At 34.7% G+C, this 27516-nt stretch overlaps 1 long non-coding RNA gene across 1 annotated transcript in view; it reads right to left on the reverse strand.

The window, feature by feature from the left end:
* Window positions 1-14589: 14589 nt before the first annotated feature.
* LOC103592689 overlaps window positions 14590-27516 on the reverse strand; it is a 77116-nt gene continuing 64189 nt past the window's right edge. Inside the window, exon 3 of the long non-coding RNA XR_550677.1 lies at window positions 14590-14869. This is a non-coding gene — a long non-coding RNA (uncharacterized LOC103592689). The remainder of the gene's footprint in view (window positions 14870-27516) is intronic.

The raw sequence follows: 27516 nt of genomic DNA on the forward strand, positions 1-27516 counted from the left end.
ATATGAATTCACTTTTAATTTTATGAAATACTTCTTTAATATTAGTAATTTAATTTAATTTTAATTTTTTGAATGTGAAAATCATAAATGTATACGAGGTTGAAAATATATATAAAAAGCATATTCAGGGAAGTTTAACTTCCATCCCTGCTCCCTTCTAACTATAGGTAACCATTCTGGTTTTGGCTTACCATTTTAGTGTTTCTTTTTGCAAATATATTCCAATTATATGAATTCACTTTTAATTTTATGAAATACTTCTTTAATATTAGTAATTTAATTTAATTTAATTTTTTGAATGTGAAAATCATAAATGTATACGAGGTTGAAAATATATATAAAAAGCATATTCAGGGAAGTCTAACTTCCATCCCTGCTCCCTTCTAACTATAGGTAACCATTCTGGTTTTGGCTTACCATTTTAGTGTTTCTTTTTGCAAATATATTCCAACGCATAATATTTCTATCCCCTTCTCACACAAAAGGTGTTGTACAATATACAGTGTTCTGCACCTATTTTTTTTTTTAACCTGATAAAACATCCAGGAGATCATAGCACTATTTCATAGATAATGACCTTCCCTCTTTCTTTTTGTATATCCAGCTGTTTCGTTAGGAGGAGCGGGCATCATTTATTAATTGTGGGCCCTACTGATGGTCATTTGGGTTGTTCCTAAGTATTTCCCTACTCAACGATCTTACAACAAATAAATTTGTGCATAAGTCATTTCAAATTTTTCCCCAGGAGATAGCTAGAATAGATTCCTAGAAGCGAGAATGCTGACTCTAAAAGCTAATTCATACATGATTTTGTTAGATTTTGCTAACTCCCCTCTCTTTGGGGTTATAATTTTTCCATTTTCATATATGAAGATGCCAGCCTTTCCCTCGGTCTAGGCTCACCTAGGCTTGTTGTGGAATCAGAGTACCATCTTATTTCCAATGCCTAGAATTTCCTTCTGACAGCAATGAGTCAGATAAAATAGAAAACACGGAGTGTTTCTATGGCTCAGGGAGACTTTGTGCACCCATGCAAATGCCATACAAGATCAAGTAAATATTTATCAGTGAAATTCGCTTTTTTGATTGCTTACAAGTGAACATTTGGCATATTTTATTAACATTGGGGATACTCTTAGGAATATATAAGCATTGGTAGTAAAGTTTGAGGTCAATGCTAAAAATCAGAAGTCTGAGTCAGTCCCACTTCTTTTTCTATTGGCCTGGAATGAGATTTCCACCTCATTGGGAATTACTAGTGTAAAAGAAAACAGAAAGAAACCATAACCTGCTTCTGGCTTCCTCAAAGCATAGAAGATGAGAAAGAACAAAACATGGAAACGTTAGAATTAAATTGCTCCCTTTTTCTTTTATGATCATTTCTTTTGTACCTCCTTATACTTGTCCTGCATTGATATATATCTTTATTTTACTTTCTTTGAAGTTTTTTCTTGCATCTTATCTATGTATTTTAAAGTGATCAATCTGATTATTAATGCAATCAAATGCTTTTACCTCTGTTTTTTATATCTCAGTTGAATAAATGGTATATGTGATTAAAAATTGATGAGCATTTTAAAAATCCCGATATCAATAAAAGCAAATGTAAAATAGCATTCCTAACTAAGATTTGTGTAATTTTTGGCTAAATAATTTTGCTCAATGTTTTTCTCAATTCAATTATAGAGATTTTGAATTTCAAGGGAGTTTAGAGGTTAACTATTCCAGAAACTTAAATTAGAGATAAGGAAATTATTTGGCATGGAAGATTCTGGAAGAATATGAGCCTGACTTGCATCAATGAAGTAGTATGGTAGAACCTGAATGAAACACAGATTTCCCATTTTCTCAATTTAGTGCTTTTACCATGAAATCTTGAAACATATGTTAATTTTTTTATGCTATTGCTGTTGTTAACAGGAAGAAATGAAAGAGTTGAGGATTAGTCTACATTGGTGCTGTGTGGAACAAATTTGGGGCCAAGTAGTTGTCTTTGCTGTGATTTAGATGATGCTGGACATGACTTCCCAGGAATCTACCGCATGAAGAATTAAGAAATTTCCTTGCAGACAGATTCATCTAAGGAAAAAAAAAAAGGATATAGTCTCAGCCTAATCGTAAAAGCTTAGTCCTAACAAGAGGGGCAGCTCTGACTTTAGCAAGGTGCTTGACCTGCAGCAAGGTCTGTGGGCTCCACCTTACAGATTTAAACTTGGTTTCCTGAACAAACAGAACCACTCTATTAAAACTTTATACATGATATTGGAAAAAAACACAGTTCTTTAGTACCATTTCACCAGAATGTGACACTGAAAAATAAAAGACATTCTCTTATTCTTTATATGGTGAAGCTCTGGCAGTTTGAGTCAGCACTCCAGGGGAGCGGAGGGCCTCGGAAGTGGCAGAGCTTGGCAGCCCTGTTTTTGTTACCCAGTGAGATTGCTCCATCAGCAGGAGAAAGCAGTACCTGCTGGGTGAGACTACAGGCAGCCAAAAGAACAGGGATGCTGAGTGGGAGTGGTTATAATTCGCCAGACAAAAGAAGCAGAAGAAAATGGCTGGTGTGCTCTAAAGGTTGATTCGGTTTGTGAAATCTCTCTGCTGGAATGTCTCAGAAATTTGGGGGTAGGGGTAGAAAAGATGGGGGCATTACTGAAGACTGAGGTTCTGCCGTATTGAGTGGGGAAGATTTTCATGGAAATAACTTTTTATTTTATAAACCCATTGTTCATTTTTACTTTGTAGTAGCCTAATATCATGAATGAGATACATAAGAGATTTTTCTCCTATCGTTGCATAATCACAGCAAAAATCTCAAGGCAGCCAGTTTTACTTAATACAACCAGAGGTTTTACTAAAAATTAATGAAACAGAGGAGATAAATATAGTTTTTCTACTTTGAGCTTATCCATTCTTTGAAAGTGCCAAATTTGCCGAAGCTGAATACCTTTATAGAGACATATTCTGATTCTTTCTTTTTTTTAAAATCAATCTCTAAACCACTGAAACTGAAATATTTAAACTTTCTATTATATCTATCTGTACACTGATCATCATAAAAATAACATTTTAATAAAGGATTTAGTAAGAAAAATGAAAAGAAATAAAGTGGTAAAGAAGGGTAAAGAGGTGCATCTGGAGATTTAGAAAAACAAAATACTGAATGTGACATCAGAAAGGCAAACTGCTTGCTTAAACAGCAAGCTGTCTACGTTAGTCATCTATTGCCACATAATGAATTACCCCAAATCTTAACAGCTTAAAAGGACAAAGACTTCTCACCTCTAAATTTCTGTGGATGAGAAATCCAGTGCAGCTTGGTGGGTTCCTTTTGGCTCAAGTTGTCATATAAGACTGTAATCGAGGTTTTGGTACAGGCTTCAGCCACCTCCAGAATTCAGTAAGGGAAAATCTGCTTGGAAGCTTACCCGTGTGGCTGTCTCAGTCCCTTACCCCATGGGTGTCTCCACAAGACTGCTTCATGACATGGCACCTGGTTGTCCCCACAGAGAGTGATCCAGGAGCAAGCAAAAGAGAACCACCAAGACAGAAACCACATTTTTCTGTGAACTAACCTTGGAGGCGACCCAACACCTCTGCTGAATTTTATTTGATAGAATTAAGTCAGTAGGTCCAGCCTACATTCAAAGGGAAGGGATTACACAAAAGCACACATGTTGAGAGATGAAGATGATTGGGGCCCTTTTAGAGGTTGCCACCCACAATCTGTTTTGGATCAAGAATTAAGTTTATGAATTATTGGACAGTTTGAGATTTGGGCACTTTAATTATTATCTTCCTTGAGACTCTCACTTACTTTCATTGTTGAAATCATCCAGATGTATTGGGACCCTCTCTTTTTAATTTTGTCATCTCTTTTCTGAGCAGTGGAAATCGTCTCCTAAACAGTATGTGAGCAGTTCGACTGGTGAGCCCTTTAGTTCACCATTCACGGGGTACCCAGAGTGATTTTTTTCAAAACACGAATCAGATCATCCATCCACTACCTTCCAACCACCTCTCCCGCCCTTTGTTTTAAGATCCTTCAGTGGATTCCTCTTGCTTTCAGGATAGTAGACCATGTTTTTCTAACATGGGTTATACAGTCTTATAATGGCCTTGCCATAGCCCACCTTCTCAACTTCTAGTAACAGTAGGCCCCCTGGAGGGTCTGTTCCAGCCCCATCATTCTAGACTTTATCCTTTCCTTGAACTGCTTTTCTTCTCCCAGTTTGGGGTCTGCCCATGTTATTCTCTCTGCCTGGGGTGCTCTTTGGTTCTTTTCCCTGATCCCCATAACACCAGCTTCTTTACCAGTTATCTGTTACATCTGTAAATGGAAAATTTTGCACCTGAGCAGCACTTGCCTGGCAGATATCAAAACTAGATTTCATCACAACTAGTTCTAACCAGCTAAAGCTCATGAAAAAACATAAGCTTTGAATGACCTTGGTGTGCCATACTTTTACTGGACCTAACTGAAGACTGACCAATAAACTATGACATTTGTTTCTCCCAACCATGTATAAGTCTTGGACTCATTCATCTTATCCGGTGAGCTAGTTTTCAATCCTTACTGGGCACATTACCAAGAATATCCATTCAGCCCTTAAAAAGCTGTAACTTCTTCCAGTGTGTGAATAACTTAGTGAATTTCGTCACTGGTATGTGTTCTTTTGCTTTGCAAGTTAGTAAGACTCGGCTTTGGTTTCTTTCCTTCTTCTTTTTTAAGTTCTGGTGGTCTTCATTTTATTCTCTAGCCCTTTACTTTAAAGCCCAGTAATTATGTAAGTAGACTTCAAGTTCCTAGGAAGCAGACTATGTCTGTGCTTAGCATGGTATGTCTCCCAGCACATAGCAAAATGCCAGTAAATAAACAGGTCCTCTACACAGATTGATTGAATAAATGAATAAATAACTTTTGATTTTTTGACCTCCCATTCAAAACCAAGAAAGTACACGTTGTGAACTTCTTTTTTGCTTTTTCCAGGGGTTTAGATCTTAGATTTTCAGGCACAGCTGACATTTTTGACTTAATAAAGATGAATCTACCTTAATTGCTTTATGTTATTTTGTGTTTACCAATTACCAAAGGTATTTAATGATTTGTAGAAGGGTGATGTCTTCTCTTTTTTCTGACATTACGATAATGTGCTTGGCCAGCTGTGCGACGCTGTTGACGTGTACAGAAATTCCTTTCTGAAAAGCACAGGTGATCATGTTACACCCTGAAGCCTGAGATCTGATTACTCTTATTATAGTAGCCTGAAAAGTTACAAATGTCATTAGTAGTCATTAAATTACTCTGCTTGGCTTTCTAAAAGGAGCTCTGGTATTCGACTCAGCGATCTCTTATGTCTGTAAATTCCATAATTTGAACATGCATTTTCATGGGACTGTATATTCTTTGACAGATTCTATGTGTTATTGCCCTAAAAATGACTCTCAGTAATGAAAGCAGAACCTGAACCTAGGAATTTTAATGGAAATTCATGGAAATCCAAGTCTTGGAATTAAGTGTGTGTGAGTATTGGCATGCCCAAATTGTCTTCTCCTCCCCACCCACTAACCCTTTCTATTTTGCTGTGTTAAAGCAATTTCATTCTGCATCTAATTTTAATCTGTAAACCATATCCCTTCCTGCAGTTGTAAAGCATGTGTTAGCACTTAACCAGCAGGAGGGGGTTGCCTAAGGTAAGAGGATTGATAGCATAGACCAGGCATCTTAAAAATGGCTTTGTGTGATTTGGCGCCACTAGCTAAGGCTTTATATGTTCACGGGTCCAAGCTGTCTGTCCAGGGCTTAGAGAGACTCAGGCAGGGAACACAGTGGAATCGTTTATTCCTAATACTAGGTGCTGATTTTTCAGGAAAATTTGCATGGTGAAGGGTTGTTTAAGGAGCTCTGAATATATGTGCACAATCTGCTTTCTTAGAGGGAGCAGGAAGAATGAATGAATTTGTCTAAAGAAAGTGGGGAGTGATTTGGAAAATGTGATTAAGACCTGTTAAAATTACATTGGAATGTGATGCCTTCGTGCAAAGTAACAGAAAGGATATTTAAAAACACAAATTTGACTGCTACCTAAATGCTATCTCTTCTCACTAACTACAATTTATATGTTGAGGGATTAAGAAAAATCAGTTTATACCTAGAAGTTATTCTTACCTTAAGGTCAATGGGAAAGCTAGGTGTTAAAGTCAGTTCTTAGGATAAAAATCATGTACAGCAAAAATAACCCTTGAAAATCCTTAGAACACCTGTAAAACTCAAATCATTCATTTCATTTGTGGCCAATAGTGGGGGAAAATATGAAAATCATTCCCAAAATCTTTCCATAATTTTTTTTTACTTGCATCACCTCTTCTGGTTTAATTGCATTCCTTGTTTAATGTGAACAATGCAACCCATCAGTGGTGGAGTTCTGAGGGTGAATACTATATTTCATTGATTCTAAGATGTACCTTTTTCATGTTTTAACATCTCTGAAATTGAAACCTGTCTTATAATTGTTGCCATTTTAAAATTGTAATGGTCAGACTTCCTTCCTTCTTTCCTTTCCTCACTATATTTCATTGATTCTAAGATGTACCTTTTTCATGTTTTAACATCTCTGAAATTGAAACTTGTCTTATAATTGTTGCCATTTTAAAATTGTAATGGTCAGACTTCCTTCCTTCTTTCCTTTCCTCTTTGCTTCCTTCTCTTACTACTCCATACAATGACGGTTTGTCTTGCCATTAATGGTTTCTTAGATTTGAAGAAATGTAGTTAAATTCACATATTGTAAATATATAAGTAAATGCTAGGACTCCACAGGGCTGAAATAAATGCCATTGTTGCATATGTAGTTTTCTAAGAATCCCCACCTCCACTTTGACTCATAGCACCTGGCCTAAAGCACTGGATTATGGAAGGCAGTCATTGAAGACATCGCTTGCTGAGTGGATACCTTCCTGACTCATTCATTCACCCAGTATCTACTGAACTCCTCTCATATGTTTGAAATTGTTCTTGTTGCCAAGTTTAGAGTCAAACAAAGCAGTTAAAGCCTCTAGCTTGGGGAGATTATTTTCCTTTGATGAACAAGAAAAATCAAGTCTCAAATCACTTAAATTCTGTCATCCTTCCAAATATGGATCTGAAAATACAAACTTTGTTTGAAGGTCATGTCTTTATATTTTACTTAAATCCCAGTGAATGGTGACTCAGAATGGGCTATTGTGTTGAAAGCAATACAGTAGTCTTTCTTTTTTTAGAAATAATTATTCACTAGAGGCTAGATTTTCAAAATTTGAATGTAAAACAGATAGTATAGTTTAGAGCCATCACTCTGCAGATTCTGGGACACCAGCATATAATTATTGTCTTGTATTTTCTTTCTCAAATGGTTCTTTTTGGGATTAAAGGAATTAATGTACCTAGATCATTGTGTGAATTCAATAAAATAAATAATTATTTCATTTAACTTTATTTCTTTTTGCAAACTGACCAAAAGTTAAGTATAACTTGTGATTTTTTTCAAACTAAGGCCTAGAGCCTTTTAGAACAGTAAAGAGGTGTATGTTGGCAGCTCAAAACCAAACAAAACAAAATCAAAAAAGGAGAAAACTTTAAAATTTAAAAAAAAAATTAAAAAGATAAAATTTAGTCAGAAATCAAAGGAAATCCTTAACTAAAAAAGTTTGATAATGACTGGTCTGGAGAGAAAACCCTGAGTAAAGATTAGATCATCTATTCTTTCCAAACTATCTGGGGAAAGAAGAGTATTTTTAAAATATACCACCTATAACATAATAATTCCTATGAATATTTGAAATACATTTTGATTTTCCGTATACCTTTCTTATTACATCTTGATGCTACCAATTGGGCAATGACTCCTCGATTCTACTTAAGAGCACATCCTAGCATGTGAGTTGTGTTCTGATTTTTCATATCTTCCATTCAAAAACTGATAAAGGTTGTAACTAATAAAGCTGCAGAAACAATAGTCATTATATCATTAATTCCATGTGATCATAGCATATGTATAATATGGAAAATCAAGGGTTATTACTTGAATTGAGATTGGAGTTGCTCCGTTTCAATGGGTTCGGGTTTCAGGACACACCTCTGGGCTTTAAGCCACTCCTGAAGGTCTCAGGATCTTCCCCTAGGCCCTCCTCCCCTAGAGGAGAGTAACTGTTGCTTATTGGACCCATTTTGGGCACCAGTATGGGGAAATTGAGACCTCAGGGTACAGACTTTGCAAATCCAGTGCTGGGCATGCTCAGTAGAGGAGGGTTATATAACCCTAGTACCTGAGCATGTTCAGTAAAGTGGAATTTATCCTTTGGATGACTTTCCACTGGAGGTGCTAAAGAGCACAAAGTATTTTTGAATAGGTTCAGTACATGTGATAGAATTTGACCAATGAACATGTCCTAAAAGGAGACCAACTGAGCATGTGCAAGACTATGCTACATAACTGGGAACTAACCATAGTTGAATATTCATTAGATAGCACAAATATGAATTAGAGAGCTAAACTATAAAAGTGGAATCCTGGCAGAAGGCAGGGTTGTTAAAGCTCACTTTCCTGGGGCCAACCTGCACTTTACCATCTGAGGTATATCTACTTACTTTTGTATAAAATTTGCTTTTAGCAGGCTGCTGTTCACTCTACAGCCAGCCCACACTTTGTCTGTGAATGTGAATTTCTTAATTTTGTATTAGACTTGGTGTGGGCCCTGCTCAGTCTCTGGAGCTAGGCAGCACTTCCTCTGTGAAGTCTATGTTTTTTATCTGTTACATTAAACCTGTTTTCACTTTCTATTCTTAAATCCTTTCCTGTGGCAGAGTCAAGAACCTGGTAAGAAGATGAGGTGAGTTGAGGCTGGTTACTGGGCTTCCCCAGAGCAATCTGGTATCACAATGAAGTTAAATAAAGCACTTTTATAAAGCATTTCATTACACTCTGTGTATGTTTGTGTTAAAATCAGAGTAAAAGCTTCTTTTATAACATTTAGTAATTGTAAATGCTATCATCAATGTCCTATTACTAGTGTGTATTGGAGTTCTAGCAGTCTAGAGGTCTTTTAGTCTAATAAATAAAGGAATTTGGAATTTGAAATATTTTAAAAATAAAACAAATTTTTTTTTAGTGGCTTATCCTTATCTAAAAGGATAAAAGGAACAAGTTTTTATCGTAGAAATATAGAATATATAATGAATATGAGAAGGAAAATGACCATAATTCCAGCATTAAGAGTTAAAGAAAAATAATAACTTTTTACATAATGGAATTTCATTGTTCATAGGGATAGAATTTACTACTACCACTACTAGTAAGCACAAAAGGTCTTCAAAAAGTTCATGAATGGATTCATATTACCTTTTAACTCCATTTTTCCATAAACTCCTTGAAGCACTCTCACATTTACTAAGTGTCAGGCATTATGTTAAAGTTATTACATGAATTATTTCATTTATCCGTAAAGCAACACTATCAGGTAGGGAATATTACACCAAGTATACAGTTGAGAAAATTAAGTCTTAATCATAATACAGTTAATTAATTTCCCCATGGTTCCTCCTCTTATGAGGGGGTTTAACCCTTGGTCTGAGTTCTGAAAACTTTGTACTTATTTATAAACAAGTTATCCTTTTATTAAAATATCTTTGGGTTATTATCATTGTTTTTGTCATATTTGTCATAATTCATTGCCCACTCTCCATTTTTGGAAATGTAGCTTGCTTTTATTATTAAATTTTTAAAAATAATGCTGCTTTGAATATCTTCATACATATATACCTACTTACATACATACAATAGAAAGCATCAAACTCCCTAATTTCAAACTATAGTATAAAGCTATTGGAATCAAAACAGCATGGTACTGGCATAAAAACAGATATATCAACCAATAGAACAGGATAGAAAGCCCAGAAATAAACCCAAATATTTATGGTCAACTGACTTTTGACAAAAGTGCAAAACACACAATGGGGAGAGGAGAGTCTCTTTAACAAATGGTCTAACCCTAACCCTAACCCTAACTGTATATCTGCATGCAAAACAATGAAATTAGACCCTTATCTCACACCATATACAAAAATCAACACAAAATGAATAAAAGATAGATACAAGACCTGAAACTGTAAAACTTCTAGAAGAAATCAGGGAAAATCTCCATGACATAGGTCTGGGCAATAATTTCTTGAATAGAATTCTAAAAGCACAGACAACAAAAGTGAAATAGAAAATGGGATTGCATTAAACTAAAAAGTTTTTGCACAGCCAAGGAAACAATAGAGCGAAGAGACATCCCACAAATTGAGAGAAAATATTTACAAACCATACATCTTATGAGGTTTAATATCCAAAATATATAAGAAACTCAAGACAATAGCAAGAAAACAAATAACCCCATTTTAAAAATGAGCAAAGGATATAAACAGACATTCTCAAAAGAAACATAAAATGGCCAACATATACATGAAAAAATGCTAAACATATAAAATCACCAGGGAAATGCAAATTAAAACCACAATGTGAGAAAACACCTTGCACCTATTACAATGGCTATTATCAAAAAGACAACTGGTAAGTGTTGGCAAGGATGTGGAGAAAAGAGAACCTTGTACAATGTTGGTGGGAATTTTGGAAAATAGCGTAGAGGTTTTTTTAAAAGCTAAAAATAGAACTACCATATGATTCAGCAATCCCACTTCTGTATATACATCCAAAAGAATTGAAATCAGTATATCAATGAGGTATCTGCACTGGCACGTTTATTGCAGCACTATTCACAATAGCTAAGATATGGAAGCAACCTAATTGTCGATTAATGGATGAATGGATAAAGAAGATGTGGTATATATAAACAATGAGATACCATTCAGTCCTAAAAAAGAAGGAAATTCTGTCAAATACTATATGATCTCACTTATATATGGAAACCAAAAGAGTCAATTTCATAGAAACAGAGGAAGGTGGTTACCAGAAGTTGGGGGTAGGGAGGAAGAGGATGGGGAAAAGGGAGATGCTGATGGAAGGGTACAAGACAGAAGAAATGGGTTCTAGTGGTATATGGCACTGCATCATGACCACAGTCAATGTTAATGTATCGTATATTTCAAAATTGCTATAAATGAATCAATTTTTAATGTTCTCACTATAAAAACATGGTAAGTTGGTGAGGTGATGGATGTGTTAATTAGCTTGATGTAATCTTTCTACAATGTAAACATAGATCGAAACATCACTTTGGACCCCATAAATATACACAATTGTTATTTCTCAATTAAAAATTAAAAATAAATACGAATCCTAGAAACGGAATTATGGACTCAAATTTTACAAACACTTAAAATTCTTAATAAATAATGCCAAATTATTTCCATAAAGTTTATATTGGTTCATATTCTTACAAACATTGTATGTTCCTGAAGGCAAAGAACAAACACCAGTCTTAGCTAACAAATAAAATAGGCTTTATTCCAAGACAACAAACTCTCAGACATCCAAAGCAGACATCAAAAAACAGAGCAAATATATCTGGGAAAATACATTCTGGACCTGGTACTTTTGGGACTAAAGCTACTTTATCTCTCTCTCTCAGGAAATTGCAAAATACCTTAACCCTGCTTCTTATTGCTGCTCTAGCTAATCACCTTCTACATTTGGTTTACTGACATATAAACAAACTGAAATGTCAATCCGTCTCAAATTTTCATGACATATACATCTTGTACACACCTACTACCTCCTGAAGGCTTTAATGTATTTTAGTTTAAATTCCTAAGAGTGAAAAAATATAAAAGTATCAGCCAAGCCTATGGATTTGTTCCTCCTGGAACAGGTATGTACACCTGGTCCAATCAGCCACAGCCAGGAGAGTTGTGGAAGGAAGATGAAAAAGGAAGAAAGATCAAGTCTGGAAGTGGGCAGCAGCAGAAAACAGAAGCAATTATGCCCAGTGTGCTACGAGAACATTCACGTCAGCATCACTAGATCTCTGCCATTTTCCTTATCAGATAGCTTTACTAAAGATAAATTACATCTCATTGTTTTAAATTTGAATTTTCATGAGTGAAGCAGAATTTTACATCAAATGCGCATCATTTATTGCATTTCTTCTGTGACTGTTGTGTTCATGATAATCTCTTGAGTTGTTAATTTTCTTTCTCACCATTTTTTCTGTCATGAAAATATTTGAATTTTTTATTTATGTGTACCAATCACTTATCTTATTTATTGTTCATATTTTTTTCCCATTTGGCCATCTTTTTTATTCATTACATGGTTACTTTTGACACACTATAGTTTGAAGTTTAATGTCATCAAATCCTCCAGTCCTTTTCATTTTTTTCTTTGATTGTGATAATATTTAAAAGTTTTTCACCATTTCAAGATCAATCTTCAAATACATTTATTTTAGAAAAAAATTTAAATTGCTTTTAATTCCTTAATGAACTGAAATAAATCTTTAGAGATTATGTGAAGTTCCAGATAAAATTTTATTTCTTCCCAATTAGCTAATACTCACATTTTTCCCACCAGAACAATTTATCTATTAAACATATTAGGAAATTGTATTCAGGGTTCCACAATGTGATTAGATCTCTAAAAATACTTTTGCAAATACTGTGGAGAAAATATTGAACAGATGGCTGATGGCAGACAGGGAGTTAGTCAGGAGACTCCTGGATTAGTCCAAGTAAGAAGTATACATTTCTGAACTACAGGAGTAGAACTATACAGAAAAATGGAAATCTTAGCAGGATAATAAAAAGTGAACATTACTAGGACTTGGTGATTATATGTGCAGGAAAGGGCAGAAAGCAAGGGGCAGCAGCAGCAGATGACTTTCAAGATTTATGGTTCTGGTTGTTAAGTAGATCCAGCGGTGTTATCTCTCGGGGAGAAGATCATGAGTTAGCTGTGGCCATGGATGGGCTTGTGTCGATGGGAAGTGTAGAAGACAATTAGATATGCAAGCTTGGGATTCGCAACCTGGGGATCAGGAGTTGAGTATCAACCACATCTGAGCAGACATAAACGTCATGCGTGTGCCTGAGATTTCTTCAAAAACTATGAGGCGTGAGAAGAAAAGAAAGCCAGAAGGCCAAGGATGTGCCTCCCGAGGATACTGCCATTGAGAGATTAAGTAGATTAAGAAGAGCTTCTAAAGAAAAAAAAAAAAAAAAAGAAAGAAAAAAAGAAAAGAAGAAAGAAAATCACTGTTATAAAGACGTCCGTCCAAATGAAAGTAGGGTCATAAAAGTTCATGGGGACAGTAGTTTGGGAAGACATAATCAGTAGTGTCAGACATCGAAGGGACTTCCACTAAGATAACTGGCAGAGGAGTGTGACTTCTATTTGCCAATATGGAGCTCACTGATGACTTGGTCAAGAGCAGCTTCAGTAAAATGATGTTATGCACAAGTGGGAGAGAGGAATGACAGAAGAAGCTGAATTACTGGTAGTTGAGGTGAAAGGGGAAATCAGCACACACAGACAGTGCTGCAGGCTATCACATGCTATTTCCAAAATCTTAGCTTTTAAAGAGAAGGAAAGAAATGGAATGAATAGCAGAAGATGAAGCAAGTACACAGGAGATCTTTGTTTCCTTTTGTTGTTGTTTTGTTTTCAGTTTGAGAAGAGAGGACTGAGCCTCGCATGCTAAATGGAAAGAGCCCTGTGGTGAGACAGGGGAGGGAGATCACGGAGGAAGCGCTGGGAGGAGATGCCCGGGGGGGAGCCCACGAGGAAGTGTAGGAGTAATGGGATGGACGGAAGCTTCTCAGTGAAAAGGGGTCAATTCAATTATTGCAAGTGGAACGGTGGGGAGGAGCAGTAGGAAAGAGGTAGACATTTGGGCTGACTGCCAGGGAGTGGGGTGGAAGAAATGCGAGGTCGGAAGTGAGGAATCAAGGCATTTGGAGGCCCGTGCATATGAACTCACGTGCATCCCCATAACCGTGGTTTTTCTTTTCAGCAACCCTGAAGCTGAAAGGACAGTTGCCTTTAGGATAAAAGAATGAGGAATTGGACTGGTAGGCGGTGAAGGGCAGAGACTGGGATATGATAGTTTAGACACTGGATGTGGTGATATACTTTGGAGTTATGCCGAGATCTAGAGCAGGGTCCAAGGAATGGGCTTGTGCAATGGGAGTTGAAGGTAAATGGAACTGAAGAAGTCAAGAAATGGAAACAATCATGTATTCGATGGATTTTAAAAAATAAACATTGAAGCATTCCAGGTACTCCAACCATATACACTCTAGAAGCATTTTGTTCCAGTAAATAATAATATCACCATTATTATCACTACAACTGGTAAACTTAAAACAGCTGTGATCAAATTCACTGACAAATGTCCTGTATAAAAATATATAGCCAAACTAGTTAAGAAACACAATGATATACACATCCTTTTAATTGAAAATTCAGGTGAGTAAGTATGAAGCGATTAATGCCATATGGTTATTAAGTCTAACAATGCAGATCAAGTTCTTAGAAGGAGAAACACCAAGAAAATGTGTAAAATTTCATCTTAAAATTAAAATATAATTAGAGAAGTCAATCTATTATATGACTTTATATCGTAAGTGTTCTGAGAGTTACATGGTTGTTTATATATATTTTTTCCTTCCTTAGCAAATTCCATAGCAAGAGGCAATATTATTTGAATGAGTTTTCACCCAGAGAAGCAGAAGGATAAAATCACCTGGAGTTTCTATCCCAATCGGCCCAGGAAATCTAACAGAAGATGTAAGGATCAAATATTTTCTGTGGTGTTGCTGCTGCTGCTGCTGTAAGGACGTGGGTGGCAGTGGCGTGGGTGCTGAGGAACTTCTTCGTGTTTTCTTTGCACCACCCTACAACAGCAGGAAGGTGTGTTACCCTAGGGTGCTTATGTTATAGATTCCATGGACAAAACAGTTTACCTTTTATAAAAAGTGCTCTATTTATACTATTCAGAAGTGTAGAGAAGTACCACTCTCATTTAAACTTAACAACTTTTTCATTGAATGAATGAACCTGAAGACTTTGCCAGACTGGGACAGTTAAAGTAAAGCACAATATTATTGTGTTCAATACATCTTTCAGAGATGGACTGTCTGTTGATTGCGACAGCAAAAAGCGGGGCCACAGTTGCATTCATTGTTCAGTGAGCTTGTCCACACAGTTCAACCCACCGACAGCAATGAATGTTGATTGTGACCTTTTAAAAAGTTATCTCTGCACAGGGGAGAGAAAGTCCTGGTGTTTTCTGCTTTGGTTTCCTGTCTTCAGCAAATTCTGAAAGCCACGGAGTAGACGATGGTTAGCCATAGGGTACAATCAACGGTCGATGGTTTTGATTTTAATTCCAAACTCACCGACAGCGTTGAATGTTCACTGAAGCAACCTGTAAACTCAGAATTCTGCTGACTTTACAGTATCTGTAAGTATCTGAGGGGATGGGAGACAGAAACAACAGAGTACCTTTAGTTATACAGTTTATGCATCTCAAGCCATTTCAAGAGAACAAGAAAGAAAGCCTCAACTTCACCTTGTGTTAGAGAAAAGGATCTGTTTCTTTGAGCTAAAAAAATGCCTATTTGGCTTAGTTCCGAAAGTGGAATTATCTCACTGTTAATTAACAGAGAGACTTTGTTATTCAAAGTAGTTTGAGGTATCAGATCCTAACAATATTTTATAATTTAAAAATTCCTATGGTTATAATAGGTAAACATGATGTACATAGATTGTGCAAAAAGTAAAACAATTCTCTTAAATTTCTCTAAATTAAATTAATGTCAATGTTACTTTTATATTTATATTATATATTTGATATAATTTATTCTAAATAGGGTTTTTAATTAGCATAATTTCTTTAAAAAGTTCTTATTTAGAAAACGGTGAACAAATTTTAAATGAAGAAACCAGCTCAACCCATTTTTTTTTAGTTTACAGCACCAAGATTTCATTAATACAGTGAAAGGTAAATGCAATCTATATTTGCTACAAAACGATTCATTTCTAAATGTTTTTGATTTGAAACTCCTGGCACCTTTTTATGGATGAGTGGCTAGAGGATTCTTTTTATATCCCTCTTCTCTAAGAGTGTTTCATCATTAAGTCTTATTTTTAAATTATTGTGAACTCTAATGAATATATTTTTAGAACCATCTTCATTCATTTTCTATTATCGAGTAAAACAAAAGTCACTTTAGATGTATCAAGACAAGGGTAGAAAGTCGCTATTTCAAATCCTTAACTGGCATCCGACATGGTTATACTTATCTATGGATGAGACAAACCACAATATACTACTTTGCAGATTGATCATTCAATTCTATTCGAATCACGGCAATTCTTCTTGAAATATTAGTAAAATATGTATTCCAATTTTTTACACATTCTGACATTTCTTTAATTTAGAATATTTTAAATCCAGTAATTATTTAATACCTTTTAGACAAATTGTTTACATGGAAACTTTCTCTAACTGATTGTTTGGGGGGAAACAGGGGTTAGCGATCTATTGGAAGTATATACCGAAGAGACAAATAGGCATAAAAGATAAAGCAGTGATTAATCTGAATTTTGCAGTGTTTAATTCTTTTTAATTAAGCGATTTTTTCCTACAGAATACAACTCTTTAGAAGAATGCTTTATCAGGAGGCATTTCTGTGTTGCTGCTGGAAAGAACATCATCGTGGGACTGAGGGCTCGTTTGTTTGCATTATCAATTACAGCTAAAGGCGTATCACTCCTGTTCTGCTGCCCGTCTATTGTGGTATTAGTGTCAGGTCAATATGCAGCTGCTTTCAATCACGCCTATTCATCTCTCACTACATCTGCTGACATTTGTATAATAGGGACGCTGCGATAAAAGACACTAAACCGTGTGTTTTGCCTTAACACAAAATATGCATTTGGCCTACTAATAAGCAAATCTCTAGGGCAGTTAAAATTAATTGCAATGCATAACCATGTTATTATTTGTTTTCCAAAATACTCTCCTAGAAGTCCATTACAGCATATAATTATGATAAACCTAAAATTATTAAATTCTTAAAATAAAAATCTTAAGTATAAGCAACTCTAACTTTAAAATTCTTAAAAATCATATAATGATTCATACATGATTTGATATATGAATCAAATCATGTAATGTTTTTCTTATAACAATAAGAAAAAACTATTGCTATTTTATGTGGAAATGACAAGACATTCAATGTTCTTTTTTCTTAATTCTTTCTTCTTTCCCTGGACTAATCTGGATGCATGTTTCATAAAGTCATAGTTTGCTGAAGATAAAACTTCACCTCTTAACAGCCTAAATTCTGCACAACAGGAAATAGGATCCCTGTGGTCTTTCTTACAATTATCCTTGTGTCAGAGAAGAGAATAAACCTCAGGGCTCTATGTTCAAAATTATTTTGGTCTCATATAGAAAAATTGTTCTACTAGCTGGTTCATTTTAGTTTTCTATTAGTTCATGTGGCCTTTCAATCACTCCCTGGTATATTTTAATTCTATCTCTTCCACATCTTTATTTCCATAACTTAATCTTTGGGTATAAATCTTTTAGCTTTAAAATATTGAAATTCAATAGAACAGAGGTTTTATGTTTTCTGTAGGAAAGTCTGCAGGGTATTTGTTTGTTTGTTTGTTTGTTTGTTTGTCTTTTAGAGCACACTGTTCATAATTCCAGAACTCTAAATTGGTGGTAGCAGGTCTGCATTCTTGCATAGTTTTCCTAGAATGAATAAAGCCTCAAGCAATAGGTCATTTATGGACAAATACCCTTCTATCACCTTCTTCCTAATTTTGGAAGGTTGTGTGGGTAGGATAAAACCAATCTGCATCAAGGCCAGATTGATTTTAGCTTTTATTTCTCATCCCTAGGCTTGCGGGAACATTAAGTATTTTAGTTTCGCTTAAGGTTAGTAGGTCATAAATAAACCAAAGCAATTTCTTTGCTTTGAGCAAGAGGGTCACAGAATACATGAAATACCACTTTTAAACAAAGCAAACCCTAACGTGAATTGACAGAGGAACATGAAGAAGTAGAGCAATGTGCCTCAGTAAAAGGCCATAGGGATTCGGGATGCTGAAGTTGTCTGTTTTAGGAATAGGTTATGTATCTTGTTTGATGACCTGCATTTAATTTAAGTGACTGCTTCTGCCAGTCCTTCCAGAGGGCAAGTGTGTGAAATAGAGCATCTCAATGTCAGTCTCCAGTCCTTTCCTCTGCCCGATGCCTTGACCTAAATTGGGCATGTGGGCACTGATCTGGACAAATAAAAGGGGATAGACTTTGCTACCACACGCATTTTCTCTTTAAGTCTAGTTAGTTAGTCTGAAAATTTTTGAGGGCAGCACGTATCTCGTGAATAGATTTATAGTTTAATCAGTTTTATTTTCTGTCATGGAGATGAATCCTTTTAAAATGTAAGATGTGAACAATGTTGCATTTTTTAAAAAAAATGCCATTGCTCTTCTCTCCTCCAAAGGAAATAACACTCTCTCTGAAACTCATCATAAATGAAATTTTAGCTTAACTGGTATTTTGGGATCTGAAAATACCATCTCCACTTTCTTAGAGGATTTCTTTCTCTACTCAGGATATGAAATCGCATGAAATATTTCAGCCCTAGCACTTTACCTTCCCAATTATATGGTTAAAGTGCCTATTATTCTGGGTAATTATAATTTTAATTATTGGGACTTCTGGCTAGTTCAATAGAAAGCACAAAAGCATCAAAGCGGTCAGAAACTGACTAACTGCAGCAGACAGCCAAGTTGAGTATTTGGACATGGCTCTCCATTGAGAAACAAGGAAAATCGGCAAATCATGCCAAAGCTTGGCTCGGAAGACACATCTTTTACTTACTGAAATACTGGCACCCCAGTGGGGACTATAATTTTGTTTTCCAATAGCTTCATAATTACTGATAGCCTTTACTCCTGTTGACAGCAAAAGGCCCCAAAACTTTCTGGTTTTCCTTCTCAGAAAACTGTGGAAATGATTCTACATTACTCACTTTGTAAAATGTCTTATGAATTTGCTGTGAAGAAGGGAAGAATTTCCAGCACCACTTTTGCACTATTTGGCAAAGTTACCAGTAATTAAAAAATGTATTTATTTTTAATATACATATTTACTGAATTTACATGTAAGAAACCCACATTGTATATCTGTTGCAAAATAGACTGAGTGATTTAAAAATATTTTCCATTGACAAATCCATCCAGTTGACACTTCTTGAGCACTGGAAAATTGAAAAGCAACTTTAAGCTTTGAGAGATTTAGACATCTATGTACTATTCATCTTTGTGGTTTGTTTTTGTAAGTGTCCGCAGACATAAATGTTTGTGTGCTGTTAGTTTAAAAACTTAAATATTTAGAGTTTAATCTAACAGAAATGGTTAAAAAAGGAACCACCATAATTCTAACATGAACATCACTTTTAATAATAGCTTACAATTCTTAAGATTTTTGCTTATCTGACTTTCCTTATATTAACCACTTATTATCATGTGCTGGATTAAAACTATACTATTCATCTTTGTGGTTTGTTTTTGTAAGTGTCCGCAGACATAAATGTTTGTGTGCTGTTTGTTTAAAAACTTAAATATTTAGAGTTTAATCTAACAGAAATGGTTAAAAAAGGAACCACCATAATTCTAACATGAACATCACTTTTAATAATAGCCTACAATTCTTAAGATTTTTGCTTATCTGACTTTCCTTATATTAACCACTTATTATCATGTGCTGGATTAAAACTATTTTTTTTTTGGTAGAAACTGTGTACATACAAACTATTTCTATACGTATAAATCTCTTCTGTGCATGTGAATTGTAGCTGTTTAAAACGTGTGTTTTATTAGGTACAAAGAGCAACTGAACCGTGGACCTTGCCACTCGCTAGCTTGGTTACATAACCTCCATGAGCTTGAGTTTTCTGGATAAAGTCTGGATAATAAATTTATCCTCACATACACTAGTGCAATCAATTTCCGAATAACCCTTGATAGTAGATATTCTGCAAGAGATAGCATGATACTCATTATTTAAGGGATCAACATTAAATGCAGGTCTCCAAAGTGTCTAATACTTCTTCCCTTCAAAAACAGCTTCTTTCCCACTTTTAAAACTTAAAAAAAGGAAAAAGAATTAGATTTCTTTTCTAACTAGCCTCAACGTATGTCAGTTTTTTAAAAAAGGTACAGTAGCATTCCTACTAATACTTCTTCCCTTCAAAAACAGCTTCTTTCCCACTTTTAAAACTTAAAAAAAGGAAAATAATTAGATTTCTTTTCTAACTAGCCTCAACGTATGTCAGTTTTTTAAAAAAGGTACAGTAGCATTCCTTGTTAAGATACAGCCCTCTGCCATGGGCTTTCTTACCTGGTAGATGGTAATGACTGACAGGCAGGAAGAGCTCTTCCAAGACAGTTAGTTCTAAAGGATTGACGTGTACTTCAAAGTTACCACTAATCTTAAACTCTCCTAAAGTTAGAAACCCTTGATTAACCTAATGAATCCCGGTCTTAACCTTCAGCATTAACACAGAGTGTGAAGACTAGATTGTATTCAGTACGATTATTTCTGATCACCTTTCAAGATCAACCCTTGATTAACCTAATGAATCCCGGTCTTAACCTTCAGCATTAACACAGAGTGTGAAGACAAGATTGTATTCAGTACGATTATTTCTGATCACCTTTCAAGATCATTTCTTGTCCTTGAGCTGTGTCATCAATTATTTTAAATCAACCCAACATGCCCTCAGCTCTACATAGAATTAGACTAGTGTTTAAATACTACTGTATTTTTAAAAAATTTATCATATCTTTACTTTTTTTGGCTACTGGAAAGATATTTCAGTGCTTTTTTTTTTTTTTTTTTTCTTCTCTGTATAATTTACACTTCTTCCTGAGGCAAAGAAAAGAAAATTATTACTTTTGGGGGAGGGGGTGAGCAGGGGAGCCTCCAGCAAGTACAGGGATCAAACCCTGAACCCTGATGCTGTCAGCACCACACTTTAACCAACTGAGCTCACTGGCCAGCCCACACGTGACTACATTTTTCCAAAGCCTGTGAGCTTACATTGCAGATAAATTATATCAGGCTATGAAAACTATTCCTTTATGAACAATGAATCAAAGAATTAATTTATAAGAAAATGTTTTGATAGAAAAACCCTCTTTTTATAGAAAAAGGTATAGGGATAGTGTGAAGTTCACAGTGAATTGAATATAATCAATTCAAATCATAGGTGAAGCTAGAATTTTTTTTTTCCATAATGAAGATCCATGATGTCAATAGTATAACCCTGTGACTTCTATAAACTGTGTCAATGTCATGATGGACAGTGTATAATTTTAGTGAAGAAATAGGGCCTTCGATCCCAGACTTTGTACAATGCTTGATTAATCCCTCAGTTTAGAAAGGACAGACAGGCTAATATTGAAAATAATTTTTAAATTAATTCCAAGTAAACATGACCATATCAGTAATACAACTTCACTTCTTATGTTATTATTAATTATGTAAGTTAATCTTGGAAAATTAAGAGTAATACATGTGTTAGAGAAAATAAGTATTTTTTCTGGGAAAAATATATCACTGTTTGAAAAGAGATAGATCCCTTGCTTACAAACATTGTAAAAATTTGCCAGTGGAGGAGACCCAAAATGCATAATTAAAAGAAAAAATCCATACTAGGCTTTTTAATATTGATATGAAACAATACATGTTACATTACAAAATGAGTGATTAATTGTATTTTTAGAATATTGATAACATCTTTCAAGTTTTCTGTGCTCCATTAAAAATTCAGTCTACAACGTAGAGGCTCCCAAGCTTTTTGACTGCATTCCACACTGTGTTATGAGAATACCTTACTATTTTTGGAAGATATTGTGAATGTATTCATGGCTTCATAAATTATACAAGCATCTGTTCTTTCAATCAACAGGATACTGAATGTTTTTTACATCAATCTGTGTGAAACAATGTATATAATACTGTTTTATTTCCCATGAGCTTTTAGTAAGCACTGACTCTGTACTCAAAAAATGTCTGAATGACTAAGATGATGGAAAAGGGATGAAAAATAGTAAACAATAAATGTATTACAAAGTTAGATCCATAGCAAGTTTTTAAAAGAATTTATGATATAAAAGTAATTACAATACCATTCTAAGTTTCCATTCTACATAGAAAGTTTTAAATCAGCACAACCTGATGAGTTTTAACTACAAAGCTGCATTTCTATTAAAAGGTTATTTTCTTATGGCTTTAATATTATATAAAATGCTATGTTTGTAAATATAAAATTTAAAAAAATTTGATATTGAGTTCTGATACATGTATTGTGGTTTACTCAATCAAAACTCCCTTTATAAGAATTTATACATTAAGAATAAGTAATCTAAATGGACTTGGGTATTCAAGAAGATCTAATCAGCAGGTTACTGTGTTCTCTCCATGGGTGACTTGTGGGCTAGGAAAGGATTCCAGCCAAAATCAAGACTCCATTACAGTTAAATATTATATTTCTCAATAAATCCTATGAAAATGAAATAGCTCAAGTTATTCATCAAATATATGTCATTATGACATGTTTGGATTAATTGTCTAAAGGATTTATTTATGCATTGGTTTTGGTCTCTGATAAATGACCTCTTCTAGTCCTGAGATTCTGTAATTTTTATAGTTCCTGTTCTATTTTTTCTTTTCCTTAGCTGAAGCGAGTAATTCTAGAGGGCTTAATTAATATTTCCTCCATTATACATTTTAAAAGAACAAACAGGCAAACCACAATATTTAGTTAACAATTCACAGTACTTTTTCCTTAAAAAAATATTAATAGGTCAGCGTGTTTCTTGAACAATAGGATCATGTGACAACTAGATTCACTGAAACCAAAATTGAGGAAAGAAAAGGCAAAAGACTTCGTTTATAGATCACTTAATGCTTCTACCAACATAAGAATGTTCTTTATTAAATGTGTAGCAATAATACAGGACATTTCAACAATTTTAAACTACTCATCATGTTCTTCACTATTTTTCTCCTCCAAAGTTACTTGAAAATTGTTACATGTTAAAATGTTTCCATAGACAGAGATAAAGGAAAGTTACTTCAATGTAAGAAAGTTTCTCTCCATCCAAATTTTCAAATCTTTACTCTCCTGGTGCTTTCTTTGCGTGTTTACATACTTGCAGAAAATCAAATGACAAATTTTTGTACCATGTGATACAAAAAAGTCTAAGAGAGATGGAGGTAAACCATCTTTGATGTTATTAAGTAAAAGTGGAAAACTATGGTGTGACTTAATCTTTATGAATTTACTATCTATGACCCCAAAAGAACACCCTCCCACCACCACTTATTTAGCCAGAAAACAGACAGCATCTAGCAAAGATATGATATAATTGTACTATGCTTTTCAGAATTATCCTTTTTGGACTTAAGTTACAAGCAGCCTCTCTCCTGTATTAATTATAAATTGTTATTGGAGATCGATGCAGAGGAAAACTGATACAATCACCCATTTGCAGAACTTTTCAAAACAATTTATTTACCATTAATAATAGGGTGACTTTAGAACTTATGTTTTTTAATCAGTGAGAGTATTAACCAGATAACCTTGGATCAAAGTCAGTTTAGGCGCTTTTTTTTTATATCCCCTCTGAAACTCCAATTAAATACACTATTCTTCCCAGTTTCCTGTCTTAAAACTAGTTTTTAGTGTTGCCTGTAAGCTGTTAAACAGCTGCAGTGTTCCAGCCATGAAGCTAATGCTTTTTAGCATTGAGTGAATTATACAAATGCAGATACAATTAGATTTCTTCTGGGAAAAAGGCCTATAAATGCATAGATTTTGAAAAATAAGCTTAGTCATCAAAAATTGTCAGACATAAGAATATGAATATGCCCATAAGTACCCTAGTTTATGAAAAAAGTAGTGGTTATTGTAAAAATAAACTCATAACCATAGGATATATAGAGAATATTTAATCTCTAAAAATATTGAATTATGTACTCAAATTGGCACATTGGACTTAAAAACATTGAATAACTTTGGACAGGCTATCGTATGGTGACAGAATGCTACGGTCACTTCTCACCCCTTCTGTAATCCTATGTATAAAATGTATTAACTTCTACGTTTAACATCTTCATTTCTTGCTTATTAACTAAGGATTTTTTTTTCCAAAATTGCACAAGAAGATGATATAATGTCCCATATATGTACTGTGAGACTTAATGGTCTTCTGATATTTCTAGTTGATCTTTCACATGTGGGAATAGGATAGTGAAATAGATTAAAGATAAGTACACCAAGAGGATATAGAATTCTAGTTTCAGTGCCATATAATTCTCTCTGTATAGTTTTCTAAAAATGAAAAATAGGTACACCAACAGTTTTATCAGTTTCCCTTCCTTGGTCTCTCTCTCACTAGACAGTGAGATACTTGGGGTCAGAGACAGTCCCTCGAGGACCTTATATATTTCCTGGAATACAGTAGGTGCTCAATATGTGCTTGTGGTCTCTTCCTTGATTCCCTGGCACACATCAATATCTAGCTGCTTAACCAGACACAGTCTATTTCCCTCCTTCCCCCCATTTTCCTGACTTCATGTAAAACAGTGTGTAACTAGCTAAATTCCATTGTTGGGGTTCCATGAATTTGGATGTACTGGAATCTAAAGTCTGAGTCACAGACCCCCATCATCCTCAAAGGTTCAGACGTGGAAAAGTTTAAGCAGATTTAATACCCATTCGAGATCTTAACCACCTCCAGAATCACTGATATATGACAACACATAAGACCAAATTTCAGACAAATAATTGTCTTGTTCCTTAATAAAGTTCCTCACTAAATTAGGAATTTTACTCTCCTTTGCAAATGGACCATGTAAGAGGCTTACTGTGGGGTGGGCTTGTTTCTTCCAGGGAATATTCCAAGGGGCCCCGTAGCTCTCTGCCAGTGCTTGAGTGACAGCTTTCAGGTGATATGGCAGAGGACCAAGGCAAGTAATCTGCCTTGGGCTGTGCTTTGTCCCCGCCCAGGCATTTCTCCCAAGGAGGATTCAGCCCATGAATCAGAGACAGAAAGTCTGTCTCGGTGGACGCCGAGGTGCAGCTGAGAGCCTGAAGGAGCCATTGTCTGCAGCACTTGGCTGTTTGTTGAGTGTGTGATTACAAGCTGAAAAAAAACCAGCCCTTGCAGAAGCTCAAGTGCCTGAATTATACAACAGCGATTAATTAGGGCAGCCAAAATTCAAAGCAGTGAAATAATGAACAAGTTTTTAGAATGAATGGAATTAATTTATAATGTATAGTAGGCAGTGTGCCCAATTGCTGTGCCCTTTGGACAAGTAAAATCATTAAAATTACTTATTCTACCAATTCTATGTGTATTTTTTTTCCAACCAATTTTTCTATAACTCGTTTTAGAACTAAATATAAGCACATACTTTTTTAACTTGAGAAAATCTGGTAAATGTATTAGATGCTCACGGCTACACAAGGAAATGAACTAAATAATGCTGTATAAGCATGGCCTCTAGTTTAAAAAACCCTCAAAAACTCACATTTTGAGTCTTATGAGAAAGCAGTTTCCTCCTTCTCTGGTAGGGTTGAAAGAGAACGCTTCGGTATTACACTGAACAACTGCCACCTTAACAATGAGTCACTAGGTGACTTGAAAATTTTCTCTTCAGAAGTGCCATATTTAGTGACAATTACAGAGAATATGCTAACTGTGGAAAATAATTAATACAAAATCTTAATCAATAAGTATATAATAAAGCACAATCTTTAATATTATCATTCAAGCTCTTGCTTAGGAGGAATAGAAACATATACGGAATTTGGATTGAGGTATTCAATAATAGATTATTTCCTCCAAGGAGGTACATTTTAAAGAGATGAAATGAACTGGCTGGTAATGTTTCGGTGTTTATGAGATCAAACAGTAGCTTGAAATAAACAAAATCTGTGACATATTCCTAAAATAAATAAATTTTGCTTTCTCATTGTCTGATTATTTAATAAAATTCAGCTATATATTATAAGACTATAATGTAAGCGTAATAACTTCGTATAGCATACATTATACGAAGTTATACGAGCTTCTTCACTAATAGTTAAGATGCTGCCAATTATAATGTTCTTAAGGGAAAATTTTCTGGCATTCTTGGATTTTCATATTGAAGTAATTTTAGCTAGAAGATATTTTCCCCAGAAGATACCACTAGAAAGACCATTAAAAATAACGTAAGACAATTTATTTTAGAGTCTTTTTTCAATACTTCTTTTGCTTTTATTAAATTCAGTTCATATCAATGTCTAAAATGATGATAATCATTCTGTTAGAGTAATGTAATCTCTTCTATTTTTCAGTACAGCTTTCTCTTTGGGACACCTGTTAACATTATAATCTGTGGTCATCATATGATGCCTAAAATTGCACATTTTAATATTATGCTGGATTTCTGCTTCTTGCTCAAAAGAAGAAATTCTGATCAATAAACAACAAATTGAATTACATAGTCACTTAAATGGCTAAGTATTCCCACAATAGTTTCAAACACACTGATTGATTTAAACAATCCAATTAGTTTTTACCCACACCTCATGCTTAAAACTACAGGAGTGATGTATTTTACATAATGAGATTTACAGAGAAATTCTGTCATTCTGGAGAGAGAGCTATAAAAATATATTATGGTTCAGTCTATTTTTACCGTTTAATATCTGGCCAAAAAAGAAAAATAATTTTGGCAATTACATTTTTAAATCCCCTCTTTTTAAAATTTTTTTTTATTATTTAGGGTAACAAAAATTGTTTACTAAATGGAAGTTTTTACCCTAAATACTCACTTATAGTTTCTTTCACATTCTCAATTCTACATTCTGTCTAGTTTTCTTAAGATACATGAATAATGCAAAAGTTTGCNGCGCACTATCCAGTGCGCCACCGGGCCGGCCCCAAAGTTATCACATTTTTAAGACTTACAGTTTAAAACTTTAACTGCCTTTAATGTTTAATTGCCTTTAAGAGACTGTATACTTCCAATAATATTTTCATTTTTGAAAACATTTCTATATTATCACTGTCAATCAAAACATGAGGGTACTATGGAAAGTATAATAATTTGGGGCCCGTGCAAAACAACATTCATTAACTGTTCCACATTTTATTTAATGAAAGCTAAATGGAGGAGAGCAGAGAAGGCAGGAAAGTGCTCTGGTTCGACAAAAGTCTCTCCTTGAAAATGAATTTACTTGGTAGTAGGTTTCATTGCACCCAGGTACCCCGATATTTTAACCACACACTATTCCTTCATTGAGGTAAATTCTGGTAAACTTATTTCCTCATGTCATTTGTTTTTTTCACATTTCCTCCAGCTGCATACTCAAGACAGATATCCAGTTAAGCTGGTTTTGTTCACCGAAATGACCTTAAGAGGTATTTCATTTAGCACAGATGAAAATTAGTTTTT

The sequence above is a fragment of the Galeopterus variegatus genome, unplaced genomic scaffold (assembly GCF_000696425.1).
Source record: "Galeopterus variegatus unplaced genomic scaffold, G_variegatus-3.0.2 Scaffold1200, whole genome shotgun sequence".
NCBI lineage: Eukaryota > Metazoa > Chordata > Mammalia > Dermoptera > Cynocephalidae > Galeopterus > Galeopterus variegatus.